Genomic DNA, 21,166 nt, shown 5'->3' on the forward strand with positions numbered 1-21,166 from the left:
TACTACATTTCTTCCATCGTCTTGCTCTTCCATTCTGGCTAATATTAAGATTAAAAATATAAATAAAAACCCAACAGCAATGTCCCGCACTGCCCAAAGTGTCTCAGACAAACTGGCAAAGCACAGCGATTTTAAGGCTCAGTGGCCCAACCTTCCGAGCCCTTAAGGCTTAACTTTCCATTAGTCAACAGGACAACTCCTATAGGTCTTAGTTCAGTTGGTCAGAGAAGGACATACATAACTAATGGACTGATTTGCAAATGGCAGATCATCTTGTACTTGAGAATTTTCCATGGTTTAACCTTTAATGGAGGAGGTCAGGTTCTTGAGGGAACCACCTGCTCCATTCCTTGCAGTGCAATAGGACGGGTGCCCCACAGCATAGCAGCAATGCCAACGCCAGCTGATGTGCAGAGCTGTGCCCAACTGTGACAAGAGCTAGAATAAGCTGTGCACTGTGGGAACGCCAGTTGGATGCAAAGCTGGTGATTTGTGCACTTGCACCTTGGCTGCTTAGTGTGGGTTTGACAGGTAAAATGAAATTTCTTGTGAATACAGTTGTCGTCACAGGACATGAGATGTAATAGCTTTTCCTTGGCTTTCCTAGAATAGTAATTTTGGATAAAAGACTTTCTCAAAACTATTTGTGAAAGAAAACAACAAACCAATACCTGAGCTGGAGCCCAAATGATTTTGACCGATCTTCTACATAACATCAGGTGGTTCGTGGCTGAATGCTCCTCCTCCCACGAGCAGGGGTATGCATATCTACAGACTGGCCTTGTCTACACCCAGATCAGGGGATGGCAGCAATCTGCCTTGGAAAGGAAGTTTTCTGGGCTGTCCCTGAACTACAGTTTAAAACGATCTATCAAACCATTGGTGGAATTGCCATCCCTGGAGGGATTTAAGAGACAGGTAGACGTGATGCTTAGGGAGATGATTGAGTGGTGGTTTTGGCAGTGTTAGGTTGATGGTTGGACTCGATGATGTTAAAGGTCCCTTCCAAACTAGATGATTCTAGAATTCTATGATTCTAAGCCTTTGTATGCATATGCCAAGCCATTAACATGCCATTTGCTCTGTGCAAGTGATACGTTCCTAGAGACAAACTGACTTCTGAGTCTTATTCTGAATCAGGCAGGAAGTTCCCTCTGATGATGCAAAATAGCCTAAAAGAGGATGCAATTTTTAATTTTTTTTTAATGTCTGCTCTGGCTTGAAGCAAATAAAGATATGAACAGAAAAGGCCAAAAGGATCTGGTAGTAGTGCCAAAGTTACCACTCTCAAGTAACTGTTCCCCATGCTGGAGGACACATCCTCCTAAGAAAACCTGTCAGAACCCACTTTTGCTGGCCTTTGGGTTGAACTGCAGGACCTTGCACTGAAATGGATGGGGCAGGTTGCCACGAGAGGCTGCTGTGTAGAAACACCTTGCAGAGGGTGGTGACAAATGTCCACCCTCTCTGAAATTGTCTCTGTTGTCTATGGGCAAGCAGGAGTCATGCCTAAGGATGACCTGCTGTTACTTCCCTCTGCTTTGGCCAGAGCCCGGCAATCATTGCATTGTCCCCTCCTACCCAGCCACACGTTTCTCCTGCCCTATCTGCACTGGGCAAATGCTGAAGTCGGTTCCTGGGAACTGACTCAGAGAAGTGATGTGAAAAGGTCTTGGAAAAATGAAACATTGCTTAATCCCATGCTGGACCAGTTCCCTGACCAGCATTTCTACATAAAAGTAGTGTAGGAGCTCACGTGTGCTAGGAAGGTCATGGTGGATGAAGCAGGACTGGTCCTTGCTGCAACAGCATGGACTTCGTGTTGGTTGGAGATGACCGCAATGTTCAGCTGTTGGTAAGGACACAGTCCCATGAGTCATTGCCCTTCTGGGCTCAGAAAATGCTTCTTTTTCTGAGTGTGTGCTTGGCCTCTACCATCATTGTCTGCACTGTTGTGCCAGCCTGCTGGAGGGGCTATGTTGTGTAAGCTTGGCTGATGTGACTTGCGTAACTGGAGGTACCCATCAAACTGCCTTCAGCCTCAAGCCCATCAAGATGTACGAACACAAAAGGAAGCAGTAAAATGTTTAAGGAATAGCTAGTTTATTGGTATATTTTATAGATTGTTCATTTGCACTCTCTGAAGCCTTTCTGTGTGCTTGAGCAATGAGGCCAAGGTCTTTCCTTTAGGAGCTTACCAGAAACAGGCCCACATTTCATTCCTGGAAGTGATTACAGGCCTGTTATTGATTTGTTCCTATTGATGGTGTTGGGAGCTTTTGGCAAAGGACAGTGGATGTAAAAACGGGGGGAAAGAACTAGATCTCAGCAACATATTGTTTTGCTTCCATCACCCAATGGCTGTGTGGGACACAGATTAATGAGAAAGTGATATTAATTATCTTTGGCTGCCAGCACAGCTCTGAGGCAAAACCGTATCAAGTGTTGATGAACAAATGCAGGTTGTGCAGTCGCTCTGTGCTGTTATCGGAAATGGCCTCCAGCTCTGAGGTCTTCCAAGGTTACTTCTTACCACTTTGGGTGGGACATGATGGCATACACATGCCCTCCCATTTAGATTATATTTGCAATGACCTGTCTTTGATCTAATTAAGACTATTCTGATACCCCATTATTTGGAAAGAGTCTGTATTTGCAAATGATGTTCTCATCTGCTTTGTTCTTAGTTTCAGTTCATTACTGAGTCAAAAGAACTCCTCAATCTCCTTCCAAGATATTCTTGGTCTTAAAAGTGCTATAATGACACCTACAATCCCTGCCTATGACTGTTTAGTAAACGCATCTGGCAAGTGAACTGGCAGGTCCCCTTCAAGCAACGACCTTCTTGGCAGCATCTCAAGACATGACCACCTGTAGAGATGCATCACCCACCCAAGAGGTGGGCTTGCGTGTGGGGATGTTGATGAACTGGCACATGATAGCTTGCTAGGTAGAACCATACCCATGTGGGCTCTATCTAAACTCATCTTCCCTCCTGAAGGGCAGAGACCATGGGCAGTTTCTTTTCCTCTGGCTTGACGCTTATCATCTTCTCTCCTGGCTTTGGTGGTTCAGCAAAGATGAGGTGTTCTCACCCAGATTTCTCCAGAGCCTAGAAAACAGCGTGATCTCTGGAAAGGGGAGTGTGACGTTCCCAGCTCCAGCCTGTGCTTGCACTGGACATGCTGTTTCTTTGACTGGGTTTTGTGCTCTGGCCAATGTGTTTGCTGCAGAGGGCTGCTGCAAGGGCAGCATACCAAGGGCTTGACTCACCACTTGCTTTGTTTTTTATGGGGTCCCCATCCAATAGAGTCGGGGTGCTTGTCTAGCCTGAGGTCGCCTCCTGAGGCAGTCAGATACTGCAGAGAAGTGCAAAAGCCTTTGTTTCACATGCGGAAAATGGATTTCTGTGGAAGGCGATGACTATCTGGTCCCAAATCACACGTCTCTATCTGCTTTCCAGAGATAAAGTCCTCTTCCCTGAAGGAGGCAAAGCGTGGTGCGTGTTGCCTTCTCCCTCCCATCCATCAATCCTTCTCTGCCCTGAAGCAAAAAGACTGATAACCTTCTCTGAAGGGAACAATCTGAATCACTTGAGGATGAGTCAGGTTTGGATGGTTTCCCCACAGGCAGGCTTGGCAGTGGGCCTAGCACCCTTGCGAAAGGATTAGCCAGCTCTATCTGATCACAGCTAGTGGGAGAAGAGTTCTTCTCCGAGTGGCTCGTGTTTCCAGACTGGAGCCAACCATGTTTTGCACAGCTGAAGGTATTTGGGGGAGGTACATCAGGTGCCAAGTACAACGTCCCTGGCAATTTCACTTGTGGATGGGGGTCCATGTGCTTGAGGAGGAGGTTGAGGCGGAGGGGGCCATGACAGTGTGTTGGGGGAGCTTTGGGTAAGGTATTTTCTGTGATTTCCCTCCTTATCACTTGTCTGTGCATTTTCCACCACTGAGGGCTGTGACTTCTGGCCCTCTTCTCTGAGGTCAGTGAGAATTTTGCTATGGACACCAAAGGGAAGGAAGACCTGCCCATTTCTGGACTCTGAACAACCAAATGTTACAAGCTGACCCCACAACTGTGATGGAGATGCTGGATTTGGGTGTATGAGAAGCTGGTCAAGCATGGCCAGGCACCAGTTACCTAACAGGAGCATTTAGTGGTATTTGAGATGTCCTTGGGAATACTGCCCGATCGACTGGTTCAGAAGGTGATGGACCTCCTGCATCTGCTGGGTGGCCAAATTTTCCATCCCCAGAAGGACCTCTCAGACATTCTGGCATGAGACACTTTTGTATGGACAATGGTTGGAGCCTGCAGAGGCTCTGGGATGCTGGGCAGTGGCATAGTAGAGGGAGACAGTTGTTTTGACATGGAAAGTAGATTTTGGCCCTGTTTGTGAAGACTGAACTAATGCACAGACTTATTATCTGAGACTGGGTGTCCTGATGTCTCAGCATGTCCCTTCTGGTCATTCCTTGTAGCTCTTGTCAGGGAGTCTGGGGCAGGGTGCTCTAGTTTTTCATGGAAAAGGGATCTATTTGGGGAATGCCAGATATATCTTCTCAGTATGTAATATCCTCCAGCTTAACACCCTTCCTGACCGGAAGGCAAGCACTAGATGCTCGTATCATGAGTCAGTACTTGCTCTTTGGACTCCTCTTTCCTTGCTTAAGGTCTTCCACCTTCAAAGGAATTGAACCTTTGGGTTTAAAGATGAACTTTCCAGGAACTCTGTCAGGTAGACCTTGCAGCAAACCCAAGTTACAAAACCTGCTCTTCCCCAGTCAGTCCTTGCTGTGTAATTTCCATGGTCCCCATACCCATGAAATCCTTTGGGAATTCATCTCACCAGCTCCAGGGTGGGATTCAGCTCTGGATGGAGACCCAGACATGTAGGAATCTCTGTGTCCCTGTTTCCATGTGTAATAGGTGTCCAAGCTCCCATATACCCTGCAGAAAGCTAGTTGACAGCAACCAGCCAGAAAGATCTTGATTCAGTTGCAAATGTGCAGGCTCCTAGCACTTGTGTGAGATGCTCTCCAGCATCTCATTGGCCTCCAGCTGCTCACAGGGCATGGGTTTTCCAAAGCCCTGCCACACATTGTCCTAAACTTTCCATCTCTCTGAAACATTCCCATCCCTGAGAAGCAGGAAAAAACAACAGCCCAGGTCTCTCCAACTTTCCTCCAACTCTAAGAAGTAAAAGGACAGCACAGCCTGATCCACTTGTCCCCCCACTTTCCCCAGCTCTTCCAAGGGAACGCCGTGGCCTGTCCTTCTGCGGTGCTTCGTGACACCAGTTTCTCCGAAGGCAGCACAACCGCAGGGCAGAGGCGAGGCACATTCCTGATAGGACCAAGATAGCTTTTTCCCATAGCTCCCCGGCAGTGGGAACGGGGTGCTTTTTCAAAGGATTGCTGTGCTTAAAGTTAAAATAACAGGAGGAACAGAGTGGGAGATCCAAGCTGGATTATCGTACTCGGGGCTCGATGCCTCCGAATTAAAAGAGAAGATGACAAAAAGATGCACTTTGGGGAGCTTCCAAAATACTTCTGCGACCACTTCGATATCTCTTCAGCCTCGCAGCACCACGGGAGTAAATTTGCCTGATTCCAGCTTGTACATACAATCTGAGCTGCAGTTTTGTTTTTATTAACAGGGATTACCCAGGCCTGTGGTTTTGTTGTTGTTTCCAAAAGATTTCTCCTGCTGTTGGGGTAGCTGGGTCTCTCTTTCTACCCTCCTGATGGAAGAACAATATTGATAGAAGGTCTAAAGCACTTAAAATCATATGGGCTGAGTGTTGTTTTACAGCCTCGAAGCCCCAAGCTGTCTTTGTCCCTCTGATTTTTCCACAACTTTACAAGCCATGGAAAATCTTGTTTGTTTTCAACTTATAAATCTCCATCAGCTACAGAATTGCCTCTCATGAGAAAATAAATAGACAGGGTACTCTGGGGTTACTATGGTGTTGTAGGTGACAATCTTTGAAAGCTTTCACAAAGGAGCCCACGCTGCCTGTAAGAGCAAGGAAAGGGGAAGATTGCTCTTTATTATTTTAAAGATATATCTTGAAAAACAGGAACTCGTGCCAGGACAGTTTATTTTGGTTAAAGCCCAGTTGTCCTTCAATTCCCCTGAGACGAGACTGAACTTGAGGGCATGGAGCAGAAGAGAGAGGGGGGAGACCGAGTGTTTAGTCGATGCTGAGCGATTCTTGATGCTCAGGAGCATCAGCAACAGGGTTGGGTCAGGTGGAAAATGTTATCTTCTCCCTCCAGATCCAGACAGCTATAAGCAAAGAGGAATACCATGGATTTAAGTCACAGTTGGACTCCCTTGTCCAGCACCCTGATGTTACTGGAGCTCAGCCTTGGGGCTGTTTTGGTCTCACCTGTCCCACCACGGCTGAGCTGGGAGGATGTCCAGGCTATGTCTACACCAGCAAAAGATACAGGAGCATCTCAGGAACCTGAATATGATCTAGAGTTAACTTAAACACAGGCTTACAGGGTGTGGTTGTGGTTTGGTCACACCAAAATGCCGTGTTGCATTGCTGTGGATTTAACCCTGCAGTGATGGACCAATTGCCAAGGAAGCAATGGAGGAATCCAACCATAGCTGCAAGTAAACACCAGCTCACAGGCTGATAATTCAGGTCGGAAGGGACCTCTGCAGTCTCTAGCCCATTCTCCTGGCTTAAAGAAGCATCAGGGACATCCAAGGGATGCTTGGTGTTTGTTTTGTGGTGAAACATCAAGTAGGTACATTATCACAAGCACCCCATGGGGAACTTAGCCTGCAGCAAAGTAAGGCTGTTCATTGTGTCCTGGGACACACAGAGTCACCTCTGATCAAACTGCTGCTTCCTGACAGCACCCCCAGGGAAGCAGTGATGCCAGTGGATGGGGATTTTCCCTTCGTTCATCCTTTTGTTACTGGAGAAGGGCCTGTCAGCTGGGAATCAACAGAAGGAACGAACAGTCCCTGACTGGGCTGTTCTGCACAGCCTTTGGGTTCATCTGCTTCAAACCACAGGACCAGGGGCATTTTCCAAGTTATTCCACGTGCTACCCAACTCGGGGTGGCTGGATGTCTCCTCTGGGCTTACAGAGGAATTGAAGATTTATGGTCTGGATGTACATGCACTGTATAAGAACAGAGGAAACACACATGAAATTTTTCCTCCAACTGCTCTCCCTGCCTCCAATACTTGTGCATTAAAGGTCTTCTGAGTTGCATGTGAGTTTTACAAATTTAACAATCCTCAGGGTATTTTTCTTCATGGCTTACTGTCCTTTTGACTTGTACAATTTTTAGCACCCCCAAAATACTGTGTCAAGGATTTCCACAGTTTGACCATACGTTACATGAAGAACTGTCTTGCATTTGCTTTGAATCTTCCTTGTGTTGGCTTGATCAAAGGCCTAGATTTTGCATTAAAAAAGACCATGAAAAATCAGTCTCTGTACCCTTTCTGTGTCTCCCGCAGTTTTTTCTAAATCTCTGTCAGCCCTCCTACTGCTCATCTTTTTTTTTCCAGCCTGAAAAATCCTGGCATACAATTCATTTCTAACTTTCAACTTGCCGAAACCTGAGATGATGCTTTCACGGTGCTCCTAAACCAAGATCGTGTTCCAGCTTATCATTTTAATCTGCATTTTGAAACCCCTCTTAAACCGTTTCCGATCCTTCCCATATGGAACAAGCAGCACAGCTTGATACTTAGAGCAGCTAAATTTTCCATACAGAGAGATGTGATCACTTCATGAAGAAACGGAAGTCGTCTGAAATAAATGTCGATGGGAACATGTGGCGGTTAAATGTGAGCAGCAGAAGCAATAACCACCCAAGCCCCACGAAGAGTGCGTGTCATCTCCTCCTTGTTCACCTGCCAGGGACGTGGAAAATGAGCAGCAATGCAGGGAGGCAGCACGGACCGTCAGATGTGAAATCACACCCGGGGTTTTGGAGCCAAATCTCTGAAACTGCAAACTCCAGCTGTGCATGTGAGATCTGCAAACCGGAATCGCCCTGGCTAAACCCTCCCCGATCCTCCCGGGAACACGGCTGTGCAATCACAGCTCTGGGGACTTCTGCAGTGTCTTCCATCTCTTTGAGGTCTCCTAGAGATTTGGACCAGCTGGCTTTGCATGGAGAGCGTGGAAAGCTTATCCTTCAGGAAACCAGCTGGGATGGACACAGCTCAAAGCTACCGTGAGACACAGCAGTGGAAAACGTTGGAGGTAGCAAAACAGAAACGGATGAACAAGAAATTGTACAAAAACTTAGCTCATCTGGATCAGGAATCATCAGGGGCCTTTTTCCCCCTCTTGCTCAGACTCCTTTCTCTTTGCAATGTTTGCAATGATCACCTGCCCTGGTGGGGCTATGACTATGGGTGTTGTGCCTGACATCAACTGGAGTGACAGGATGGGGGGCAACTGTGCAAAGATGAGGTTGTAGAGAGGTTGGGGTTGGTGTCTTCTCCCAAGTAACAAGCAGTAGAACAACAGAAAATGGACTCAAGTTACACTAGGAAAGGTTTACATTGCATATTAGGAAAAATTTCTTCACTGAAAGGGTTTTCAAACTTTGGAACAGGCTGCCCAGGGAAGTGGTGGAATAGCCATGCCTGGAGGTATTTAAAAGATGGGTAGACATGGTGCTGAGGGACATGGTTTAGTGGTGGTTTTGGCAGTCTTAATGCTTGGATTCAATGATCTTAAAGGTCTCTTCCAACCTAGACAATTCTATGATTCTGTGCTTCCACATCCCACTGGGCTTGTATGCCCCCTTGCTGGATGCTCTCCTTTTCTCTGATATGTTTGGAAAAGACTGTTTTCCTTTTTCCTCTTCCAAAATTTCTGACCAGCTCATTCCTACGCCACTCTTGTTTGTCCCTTTGTGTTCCCTTGTTGCATTTTTATATTCAGGAGAATTAGTTGTTTGGAGACAGCTGTTTGGAGTATCTGAAGCTCTGCATCACCTCGTCTCTGCTCCACAGGCTTTTCTGTCCCAGGAGAGTTTTCTTTTCCATCATCTTCTCACCAGCCAGAAGATTTTTTTCTGGGAATTGCCTTCCTGATACTGCCATTCCCTTTTTGCCACATCTGCTGTGTTGCAGTTTCCTTGGTTGCAAAAGGAGCATTTTCAAGCTGGCTGTCATAGTCAGGGCTGATATACACTTGCCTGGAAATTGCTGGACTTTTCTTGTCAGGCTGCTGAGAAGGCAGATTGTCATTAGAGATCAAAATCTTGCCATCAAGGACATAAGCAGTAAAAATCATGTGATTTACTGGCTCTGAGGTTAGCTACTGCACTCCTTTCTGTGCTTTTATTTTATTTTAATTTATTTTATTTTATTTTATTACAGTTTTGCTCCCTAAATAAATCCTCAGCCATTTTTTTTCATTTTCTTTCAAATAGTGAGAGCCTCACCTCCCAACATAAAACCAATCATTCTGATTTTGCTGCAACTAGACACTAATGAACATCGTTGTCAGGATTAAACAGCCCCAAGGGATGGCTGGTCCACAGGGGCAGAATAGGAGAAAGGAAAGAAAATGTGAAAAGGCAAACTTTCTAACTCAAAACAGTGGGGTGAGCTGAGAATTAGGTCTCCCTTGACACCACTGCCAGGGCAGGGACTGGTGGAGAGAAGGATTTTGAAAAGAGGAGGGATGGCATTTCCAAGGATGTGGTTGCCTTTGAGGATGTGGATTTGAGATGGTTGAAGAATCACCAGGTTTGGTCCATCTTATCCTGTACATGACTGCTGGATCTATTTCATATTTAGCACAACAAGGATGCTTGGGAGATCTGGGTGCATCTGGTACTGAGAAGGGACAGGAGAATGGAAACACATGGCATTCACCATAGGAAAACATCTCCCAGGGAAATAGATGGAAATGAAAAAATCAGCCATAAAGTCTAGAATCAGAAATTAACCATAAGGAGATAAGTGGAATAGATGCAAATTCTACTCCATTATTTTGTTTTTGGTATAAATTAAGGAGGAGCTCATTGCTTCTGTGGCTTATGCTGCCTGGGTACAAGAGCTTGAATCCTTGAGTGTCAGTGCCTGTGTGTTTCACACACGTTTACAAACAGGAGCAGAAAGAGGAGGGTGAGTGAGGACACACCATCTCCATGGGTCTTGCGAATCCAGGCACATAGTGGCAACCTCTGCATCCATAAACGGCTGCTGTGAAGGGAAGGATTGCTGGTAGGAAGAGATGGACAGCCCCATGGTGTGCCCCTGACATGAAGGAGCTGGGTGGTGGGGACAAACACGAGCGACTTGCTCAGGGAGGAGCTGGAGGCCTCTAAAAATAATTTCTGTCGCAAATGCTTTCGTAGAAGTGGTCCCACGTCGGCACAAAGGGATGGTCTGGGCGCCTGCTAAAGGGACGATCTTGCCTTATTTTTAGTCTGATTTCGTAAGGAAATGGGCATCTGTCCATCTTTCCCTATGATCCTCACTGCTCTAACTTTTCAGTCTTCCAGCCACCTGGAACTAAACGTGACCAGGGATTGGAGACCTCCAAGGGAAAGGCTTCTGGCAGGTTTCTCAGCACTCAAAGGTGAATGTCCCTGTAGGAGGCTCCTACACCATAGCCCTCTGTCCATGCTGCAGACATCAGGGATGCATTGCCTGACTAATCTGCTCTGCTACACATGTGCCATCATCTGGGGACATGGGAATGACCAGGGGTTACTGCATGGGGGAAGAGATGTGCTTTTGGATGTGGGTGGCATCTGTGATGGCTCAGGTGGTGGGGGATGGCATGGGATGGGAGCACAGAGGAACCGGTGTTGCGTGGGGAGCACGGTGGGGCATGATGGGTCTGTGACCTGCCCCTGGGCAGGGGATCGGGTGAGCAAACAGAGCTGGTGGCAGAGCATATAAAAAGGCATTTTTTGGCATTGGCTTTCCCAGTGCAGGAAATGTGAGGAAATGCAAAGTTCCCATATAAGGAAGGGCAGGAGAGGAGCCATGAATCACGGCAGGGCAGAGAGCTGGAGACAGGGCACCCGGGCTGGAGAGGTTGAGCTGGGAGGAGCCTCAGCCATCCCGGAGCAGCGCAAGGTGCCTTTGGCCTTCTGCAGCCTGGGAGAAGCCACATGGATGGGGGCTGAGGGTGTGGGAAGGGCAAAGCCCCTTGCGGCCCCTTGGGTGGGATCATAGGCCTGCCTGCTCCTGGGGATAGCTGAAGGATGGCTGCTGCATCCAGCTTCCACAAACATGGCCGTGCTCCTTTGTGTTTCACAGGATCACAGTCACAGAATCACATGGGGTTGGAAGAGACCTCTGGAGATCAACTAGTCCCACCACCAATGCCAGAGCAGGTCCACCCAGAGCAGGTTGCACAGGAACTTGTCCAAGCAGGTTTTGAATGTCTCCAGAGAAGGAGACTCCACCGCCTCTCTGGGCAGCCTCTTCCAGGGCTCTGCCCCACTCCCAGTGAAGAAGTTCCTCCTCATGTTTAGATGGAACTTCTTATGCACAAGTTTGTGCTCATTTCCTCTTGTCCTGTCACTGGGCACCACTGAAAAAAGACCGGCCCCATCGTCTTGACACCCACCCTTTAAGTATTTATAAGCATTGATCAGATCCCTCCTCAGCCTTCTCTTCTCCAGACTAAAAAGACCCAAATCCCTCAACGTTTTCTCATAAGAGAGATGCTCCAGGTCCCTCATCATCTTTGTAGCCCTCTGCTGTCCCCTCTCCAGCAGTTCCCTGTCCTTCTGGAACTGGGGAGCCCAGAACTGGACACAGTTCTCCAGATGGGGCCTCACCAGGGCAGAGCAGAGGGGCAGGATAACCTCCCTCGACCTGCTGTCTTCCCTCCCTGGGCTGCCTCCTCAGGATGTGCTTCTGACAAGGTGACTCCGACACGCCTGAGCCTGTGTGGGAGACCTGACACCAGCCTGGCCGAGGTGAATGATGAACAGGTTGTGATGCCAAGGAGACAGGTTGTCTAGTCTCCATCCTGGGAGATGAGACTGGATTCAACCCTGAGCAGCCTGGGCTGATCCCCATTGCTGACCCCGCTTTGTAGTTGGACTAGAGACCTCTTAAGGTCCCTTCCAGCCTGATTTACTCTGTGATCCTTTGATGATGCTATGGTTCGTGGGGTCCTGTGCTTTGTGATCAGGATGCCACTATCAGGTCTGTGCCGACCAAGTTTTGAGCCCAACAGTGTGTACTTGGGAGCAATGTGGATCCTCCAGGCAGGGGCACTGCATGAGCAGAGCTGGGTTCAGAGGGAACCAGCAGTTGCTGTTTCGTGTTGGGACACAGCTTGAAGGGACATGATAAATGCCATTTCAGAAAGGTGAGCTGTGTTAGGGCTTTGGGTCTTCTCTGGTCATGGCTGGGTTTTCTCTTTGCTGGCATCAGGATGAGTGTGAGGATGGCTGTGCTGCCTGCAAACCTATATTTCTTGCTTGGTAAGAAACCCAGATCTTCCAGTAGATCCATGCCTGGTAGCGGAGGGTGGTTCAGAGACCACAACTTGCTCACCATCAGTTGTGTTTGGGTAGAAAAGCCTTTGGTTTTGATGTGAAGGTATCAAGAACTGGTGAATCCACCCCTTCCTGTACTGGCTTGTTTTAGTGGTTTATCATCTACCTTTTTAAACCATGAACTTAATTTTTCTTTTGAATTTGTTTGGTTTCCTAAATACGAGTTTGAGCCATGCTGTCACACATTAAATCTCTCGTGCAGACACTCCAGAGGTCTGTGCTGACCTTATCTCACTTTTCCTTTGCTGGTAGACAGCTGACCACTGGGGCAGAACAGCTGATTTATCCCGATGTAAATCAAAGAGCAAACATATCCCGAACCTATTTTTATTTGGCCAAGGGAGATTATTGAGTACAGCTGCGATTACGTGAATGCAGCGGGTGACCCTTGTGAAATCCAGGCTGTGAAGAGGCACAGATAATCCTACGTGATGCTGTTATGACTATCACGATGACCCACGTGGTGGGCACAAAGCCCATGCAGGCACCGAGGAGGGGAAGGTGCGCAAATAGGCTTGAGGACAGAGAGCTCTAGTATTCCCTGGTGGCTTTCTGTTCTGGATCCGGAAAAGGTCTGGATGTGGAAATGTGGTTGCTGCCCATCGCGTTTCTACCTCTGCCTTTTGGATTTGCAGCCCCGTGGTTTGTACCTTCCCCAGGTTCGTGTGGCTGAGTCCTGCTCTCCAGTAATGCCACATAGTGTTCCTCAACCTCCTCCTTATCATCTGGGGAGCCAGGGCACAGCCTCACTAAAAGCTAAGAGCATGACACCGCGCCAGAAAACTGCATTTTTTGCCTCAAGTAGGTGGGTGTGAGCCAGATTTGCCCCACGTTAAAGCCTGACCTGTTGTCATATGTTCAGCATCAACAGCTAAGCTTTTGATTCTGGTTTTTTTTTTTTTTTTTTAATTTTATTTATTGCTGTTTTGAAAACCTGAGAATACCCATGCATCTGCTGTTGTTTTCTCCAACAGCACCTGCCACAGAGGGAGCCGGCTGCCAAGAAAAACAAAAATGCTAATCCCTCAAAGCCTCTAGCCGTGCTGGCTCTCAGTCCTCACCCCCCTGTAGCAAACATCTACCCCCTCGGCAGTGCAGGAGATGTGGTGACGAGGCAGAAGTCCCTGGTTCCCAGCTTTTGAGTAGCTCGTGTGGAGCACTCTGAAAGCTTACTCTGCACCCAACTCTTATCTAAACACGCCTAAGCCCCAGCATGCCGCTTCAGCTGCGCCGGCTTTACACTCCGGGCTGTTTTGAAAGTGAATTTGTAAAGCCATTAACGTTATTTAAACAGTTTAGCCACAGAATTACCCGGTGGTGCAATCCAGCTGCCAGAAAGGAGACGCGAGGCTCCTTTGCGCTGCGGATCAAACACAACTCGGCCAAAGCACGTGGGCTCTAGAGGATGCCAAAACCCAGGGTGATGGGGGGAGTGAGAGTTTTCTGGCTTTCCGCTTAGCGGGAAATGTCATCAAGTGTGGGTTGTATTTTTTTTTTTTTTTTAAATGAGCTGGTTTGGGTCCAAATCAGACCAAAACCAGACTTTTTTTTTTTTCCCCCTGAAGTTTCCGGAGGACTGGAAGGTGTCAGGCTCCTGGGTCTCCTGATGCAGCTGGCTTCTCATTTCAGCTGGTGGCTCCAGAGCCCACGTTAGGGATAGGTGGGGAGATTAGGGCCTGCAGCCAGAGCTTTCCATGCCCTGGAACTCCCACCTGCAGTGCTGTGTCCAGTTCTGGAGTCCTCAGCACAGGAAGGATCTGTTGGAGTGACTCCAGAGGAGGGCCACGAAGATGATCAGAGGGCTGGAGCGCCTCTCCTATGAAAACAGGCTGAGAGAATTGGAGTTGTTCAGCCTGGAGAAGAGAAGGCTCTGGGGAGGCCTTATAGCAACCTCCAAGTACCTGAAGGGGGCTTAAAAAAAAGATGGAGGAGGACCTTTTACAAGGGCACATAGTGATAGGATGAAGAGTAATGGCTTCAAACTGGAAGAGAGGAGATTTAGATTAGCCATCAGGAAGAAATTTTTCACTCTGGAGGTGGTGAGACACAGGAACAGGTTGCCCAAAGAAGTTCTGGGTGCCCCATTCCTGGAGATGTTCACGGCCAGGCTGGATGGGTTTTGAGCAACCCGGTCTAGGGGGAGGCGTCCCTGCCCATGGTGTGTGTCAGGTTGGAACTAGGTGATATTTAAGGTCCCTTCCAACCCAAACCATTCTATGAGTCTATGATTCTATGATCTCATCACAGACCTCACCATCACCTCCTCTCAGGCAATATGCCCCCAGCTCCTTGCTTCCTCCACACAGAGGGAAAGCTGTGTTACTGTGCAGAAAAAGTTCAGGGGAAACATGCCTGAAGATTTGGGGAAAGACTCAGGAAACTGAGATTTTTCAGACAGCTGCAGATTCTTTCAAGCTGAAGCCTTGGCAAGGCTCATGTATAGTGGTAAAATTTGGGCCAGTTGGGGTTACGTCTGCTGGGACTTTCTCTAACCACCACAGCAAGACACGCTCCCTGTCCTGAGGTAACCACCATAAAGATAGACAAAGCAAAGATGAGTGGAGAAACTGAGGCACAGAGTGCCCAGATGACATCTCCAAGGCTTCAAAGGGGTTTCTCGCGAAAGGCAAGCTGTGCTCCTGCAGGCCCCGATGGTACACGATATTCAAGGCAGAATCTTTCAAGCTCTGAAAACACAGGTGAAAAAACACGGTCTAAAAACACGCCAAGGTCGAGGCGTCATTCTGAATCAGGATTTTTTCTCTTGCTTGTCTCGTTCTCTTGGCTGGTGTCTTAGGACAAGCCCTGAAATCTGCCTTCGTTCAGAATAAAACATTATCTTAAGTACCAGTATTCTTCCTTTTGAGTGCATTGCCTTAATTGGCTATTTGATTGCGTTCCCCTGAAACTTTCAGACATGCAGCTGGGAGAAACAATGGGTATTGTTTTATATTTAGACTGAGCGTTAAAAGCTGAAACACGCAAAGAGACACCAGCTGCTGGAAGGGCTCAGACCATCAGCTCCCTCTGCTGACCTGCTCCAGAGAGAAGCAGCACTGCCAAATTTTAGGACTCCTCGGGCTGGAAAAGTGAGGACTGAAGGGGCATATGACAATATTACTCCTGAGCAGCACAGAGGTGGAGACTAGGAGATGACTCTTCACAACTTCTGCCAATGCAAGGACTAGAGGACACCAAAAGAAACTACTGAGGGACATGGTTTTAAACTGAAAGAGGGGAGATTTAGATTAGATACCAGAAAGAAATTCTATACCGGGAGGGTGGTGAGACACTGGAACAGGTTGCCCAGAGAAGTTGTGGCTGCCCCATCCCTGGAGGGGTTCAAGGCCAGGCTGGATGGGGCTTTGAGCAACCTGGTTTGGTGGGAGGTGTCCCTGCCCATGGCAGGGGGGTTATAATTTGATGATCTTTAAGATCCCCTCCAACTCTAACCATTCTATGGTTCTATGTTCAAGAGAAAGAGGTGTTTGCTCACACAAGTGTGTCATGAAGCTGTGGAGCGCCTGGCTGCAGGAGGTTGTGGATCTGGAAATTTTGTGTATGCTCAGAAAGAGACTGGAAAAGTCTGGGAGAAATGTTCATTGAAGACTGCTAAATGCCTGCCTACTAAATTCTTACCTGGGAAATTCCCAACCCACGAGCTGCTGAATGCTGGGAAGTGTTTTAAGGAAATATTGTTATATATTTGTCCTAAGCCTATGTTCTTTCTTGGGCGTCCACTGTTGGAGGCAGGATGCTGACTCACCCAGCTTATTCTCCCGTTAGTCCCAGGGGATGGCTGAAGTGTCCAGAAGAGGTGGTGTACACATAGCTTGGTGCACTGGAGCTGGGGCTGGGAACGAAAGCATTTTGGATGGAGTAAAAAAAAAAATCCTTATTTCAGTGGGAAAATGGATGTGGTTAGAGTTTCTTATTGTCTCAGCCTCCATGTTGAAGGAGCTGACAGTGTGGAGACATCTACACCAAACGGAGATGTTGCAATAGCACTGAAGATATACTGACTCTGGGTTCAGGCATAGCTAGGCAGCCTGTTGACTCAATTTTTCTTGAATCCTTCTTTTTGAGCTAGCATGGACATCGACTGACATGGCTGACATTCAAATGTAGCCTTCTAGCACCAAGAAACCTGTATCAACCATGATGATCATAATTTGAACTGAGGTTCCACCAACACGAGTGAAGTCACTGCAAGAACTAGGTGGGAAATGGCTCCTAAATACCAGGAAGATCAATATACAATGAACATTTCTGCACTCTGGAAATGAAGGGGCTATATTTATAAAGCGTGGCACTGAGGTGGAGAATGGTGATTCTTTTGAGGTGTCAACAGAGTATCCAGGCTGCTTCAAACAGAAAACCATAGGAACAGAAGACTATACAGGCACACTTTTCTTGCTAAATGATGAATTTTTTTTTCTACTCTGCAATGTTAAATGAGCTTTGTGGAGGTCTTCCCACAGCGTTTTAATGACGTCTCTGGATTATTGCCTATCTGCTAGGCAGGTGGCTTGCAGATTGGCAAGCACCGAGATCAGAGCAGAAGGCATTATTAGGGGAAGGGGCAAGTTGTTCAGCTCTGGAGCTACAGTCTTTTCCTTTGAACAGCCCTCAAGAAAAATGTTAAATTCCCTGGGAGATAAAGTCTTTGCTTGATGGTTTAGACTTCTGTTTATACAAAAGCTGGGAACGAATGCCTGAGAATCCAATGCCCTAATACTTCTGTCGGCTATGGCTCAGTAAGACAAGAGCTCATGTTGCACCTGCCTCCCTCTTTCATCTTAAAAATATTTCTTCTATTTTCCGCCAAAAAGGTTGTCAAGATTTACGCCCCTGAAATAAAATAAATAAAATAAAATAAATTGACATATCTCCAAGAAAATAGTTGTATTGTGCTAATTTACTGTAGACAACTTGCTGTTCAGTGGGAGATGCTCTTGCTTATCCTTGTTGCCATGGCAACCAGGGTCAGCTGACTCAGTTGTTTATCTTATGGAGGGGTTGCACCTATGGGGAGGAGCGGGCAAGTCAGGTGACCCAAACTGACCAATAGGGTATTCCATCCCATCTGCTGCCCTCAGTATAAAAGCTGAGGGACCAAAGGGGTGGGTTTGGCTCTTCTACAAGGACTCTTCTTTGGTGGCTCTCTTTCTTTGATACTGATGTCTGAGGAGGACCCTGTCAGCTCATCCTACCTTCAGCCCCCATCAGTGAGTTCTGGAATCCAGTTCCCATTCCTTACTGAGTTTAGTCTGGATCTTTCCCAGTGACATCTTTCTGGGAACTTGATATGGTTTTGTATATGTTTATAGATATTTTATCTATTTTGTGAATTTCTTTTTGATTTTATTATTAATATTTTATTAAATTGATTTAGTTTTTTCCTAAACTTATAAATCTCTTCATCTTGCCTCTTCCTCACCCTGGAGTGAGAGGTGGGGGAGAGTATCTGTCTTCTTGTCATTGACCTACCTGGCCCAGACCATGACATCTACTCTGTTGGTCTTTTTTCAGTGGTGCCCAGTGACAGGACAAGAGGAAATGGGCACAAACTTTGACATAAGAAGTTCCACCTAAACATGAGGAGGAACTTCTTCACTGTGAGGGTGGCAGAGCCCTGGAACAGGCTGCCCAGAGAGGTGGTGGAGTCTCCTTCTCTGGAGACATTCCAAACCCACCTGGACAAGTTCCTGTGCAACCTGCTGTGGGTGGACCTGCTTTGGCAGGGGGGTTGGACTAGATGATCTCCAGAGGTCCCTTCCAACCCAGTGTCATTCTGTGATTCTGTAGGATTTTCAGGAGAGAGGTTTTGCAGTTAGGCAAAGTGAGAAGCCATTTCCAGTTGGGTTGATAAAGCTCTGAGCAAAATGGACTGTAGTGTATGTCTTCCTGGTTCCTGCCATATTTCTCTGTGGTGTGTCCTTGTAGCTGCTAGCAAGTTGGAATCAACAATGCTGCCGATCTTGTTCTCAGTGCAAGCACATGGGGAAGATATTTTGATGTGCTAGAAGGCCATCTTCTGCACCCAGATGTGCGTGTGGAAAAAGGCCATTTTTTGTAAACATCATGCAATTTAAAGTTCTAGTTTTTCCATGGAAACCTGAGTGTAAATAACTTTCAAGTTCTCATCAGCTTGCTCTAGAGTAAATTGTAAACTTCCATTAGATTGACTGGGCATATTTGCTAGCTAAAACTATTACATGAAAAACGGAATCTTCTGTAAACTTCCAGTTTGACAGAAAGTGGCTGATTTCATACAAAAATGTAGTTTCCCACCAACAACTTTGAACAGCTCTAAAATGTTGTCAGATGCTGTCCCCAGATTGGGAGGCACATATGAAAAAACTGAAATGAAGGCTGAGAATGTAATTCAGTTAAATAACACATGCCAGGAATTTAGGCTCCTTTTCTGTTTTTAATTTGTCCCCCAGGGAATGAAGGTTTTCTTGATTATACACATTATTGGATATTATTTTTCATCTAGTTGTAGTAAATATTTCTCAGTTAGTGACAGTTTCATGTCTGGTTAGCTTTTTGCAGGGTACACAGATTACACAGTAATGTTTGTGATCTTTGACGAGATTAATGACATTTCAGATGAGAGCTGTGCAATGAAAATTAACCCTCCTGAAATATTTTTGAGTGTTCACTTAATGTGTGCTTTTTATACCAGTTTTCTTGCCAGAAAACCCATCCGCTGGCATACTTACTATAAACTCAGCAAGAGGGTAGACACATGAGAGGCAGATTCATTTCTTTCTTTGCACAAATATTTGCAAAAGTTGGATCTGGGATTTTGGTGGGTTTTGCTGACATCTTTGCCCATCTCCCTAGAGTTTGCACCCCAGATTTAACCAAGTCAGCCCACATTTCTGAGGCAGATAGCTGGGAAAAAACATGGAAGTGAAGGCAATCTGTATATTGCTGGAAAAATCACATCGTTAGATGCCAAGAGGGTCTGACTGAAAGGACTGAGAAAGAGGCAAATGCCAGTAATTGGCCCCGACACAAACTTATTTATAGCAAGCCTAAGTAGGGTGAAGTCTAGTCCGCTGGGTTCACCTCTCAGGATCAGGCCCTGGGTCTCCTGGGATTTAATTTCTCAGAGAACCACAGGGATGGCAGATGGGAAAGACTTGTTAGGTCATCCTGTCCACATGCCCCGACAGGAGCAGAATGGGATTGTCTCTTTGCTTCGTTCTCAAGTGCCTCCTCTAGATTTAAACAGCTCCAGCATCAAGGCTCTTATTGCAAGAAAATCCCACTGCTTACGTAAACTTCTGCAAAAACACTTTTTTAAAGCTCTTGATATGCATTTGTTAATTTTGTTTAAATTGCATCACAAATGAGAAAAGTGAAAGTATCAAATGTGACCTTGGGCAGCTCAATCTATCTAATGACTTAAAATAGAGCACTTATCAGAATGAAATGGGTTTTGCGTGGACTTGCTACAGGGCAAAGTTAATATTTTTGGCTATCCTGACTGCATTACTTTACATTAACGTGCTTGGACTTCTTTAATTTTAAACATAAAGTGAATTTCCAGTATTTGTAATGCTTTATTTTTGTAGCTATATCCTGTAACTTGCTTACCTGAAAATTGCTGATATGCTTCCAACCTTGACTTTGTCTGGGTTTAAGTTATTTTTAATCTGTGGTTTTATCTCCTGTTTCCAGGCTATCTCTGACATGAACTACTTTTATTAGCTATGTGGTTATATTACGTGTGCTTCGCCCTTGCTTGGATAGGAGAGGTTGCACAGATGTTTGTGTAAAATCGAGGATAGGCATATGAAAGACCTACTGTAGCAACTGGAATTATTCCTTTTTTCTTTTTTTTTTTTTTTGGGTAAAGTAAAAGGGTCATGGGAAAACACAAATTCAGCAAACACAAAATTCTTCATTTTAAAAAAACTTGGGTTTACAGTGATTTTACTGAGTCCAAGGTTAGGCTTCAGTGGAAACTGGCCAGGATTATGGGCCAGGAACTCTTGAACCTGCTGGTTTTTGAGCCCTGGGTGAGTTCACGTAGTGATTAACCCCGGGAAAGGGAGAACGTGGGTGCTGCCTGTGGCGATGCTGCGCAGTCGGTATCAGTTTCTATTTTGCTGCTACTGGCTGTGGAGCTGATAAAATGCCAATTCTGCTGGGTGTGGACCATGTTTGGAAAGCTTCCAGCTTCTAGGAAACTAAAAATTATACATATACTGATTTGAATCCAATTTGGGCAGGAAATTTTTTTTCCTGTCAACTTGGAAACTGTGCTTTCCTGCCAATTAGGGTCACAATTGTGTCATTTTGTCTGTGATACTCTGTCTAATTAATGCAAATGAAAAAAAAACTGTGCAACTTTAGTGTCTTTGTTTAGTTTACAATATGAATTGAAGTCATATCCCTGGAGACGAGCTGCTGCGTTATTCAGGTGTGTGAGCTGCTGTACCACATTCTGTACCACACTTGTGAAAAAGCACTGAGAAATTATTTTTCAGCATCATTTTCAAGAGAAAAATTTTAGCCTCTAAACCAAGTCTCTCTTTCCCTGCAAGGAACTGAGTGCTATGACAAATTCAGCCTTTGCTTACTGTGGCCCATGTTATATGGCAAATATGCACTG

This window comes from Calidris pugnax, unplaced genomic scaffold (assembly GCF_001431845.1).
Source record: "Calidris pugnax isolate Ruff unplaced genomic scaffold, ASM143184v1 scaffold41, whole genome shotgun sequence".
NCBI lineage: Eukaryota > Metazoa > Chordata > Aves > Charadriiformes > Scolopacidae > Calidris > Calidris pugnax.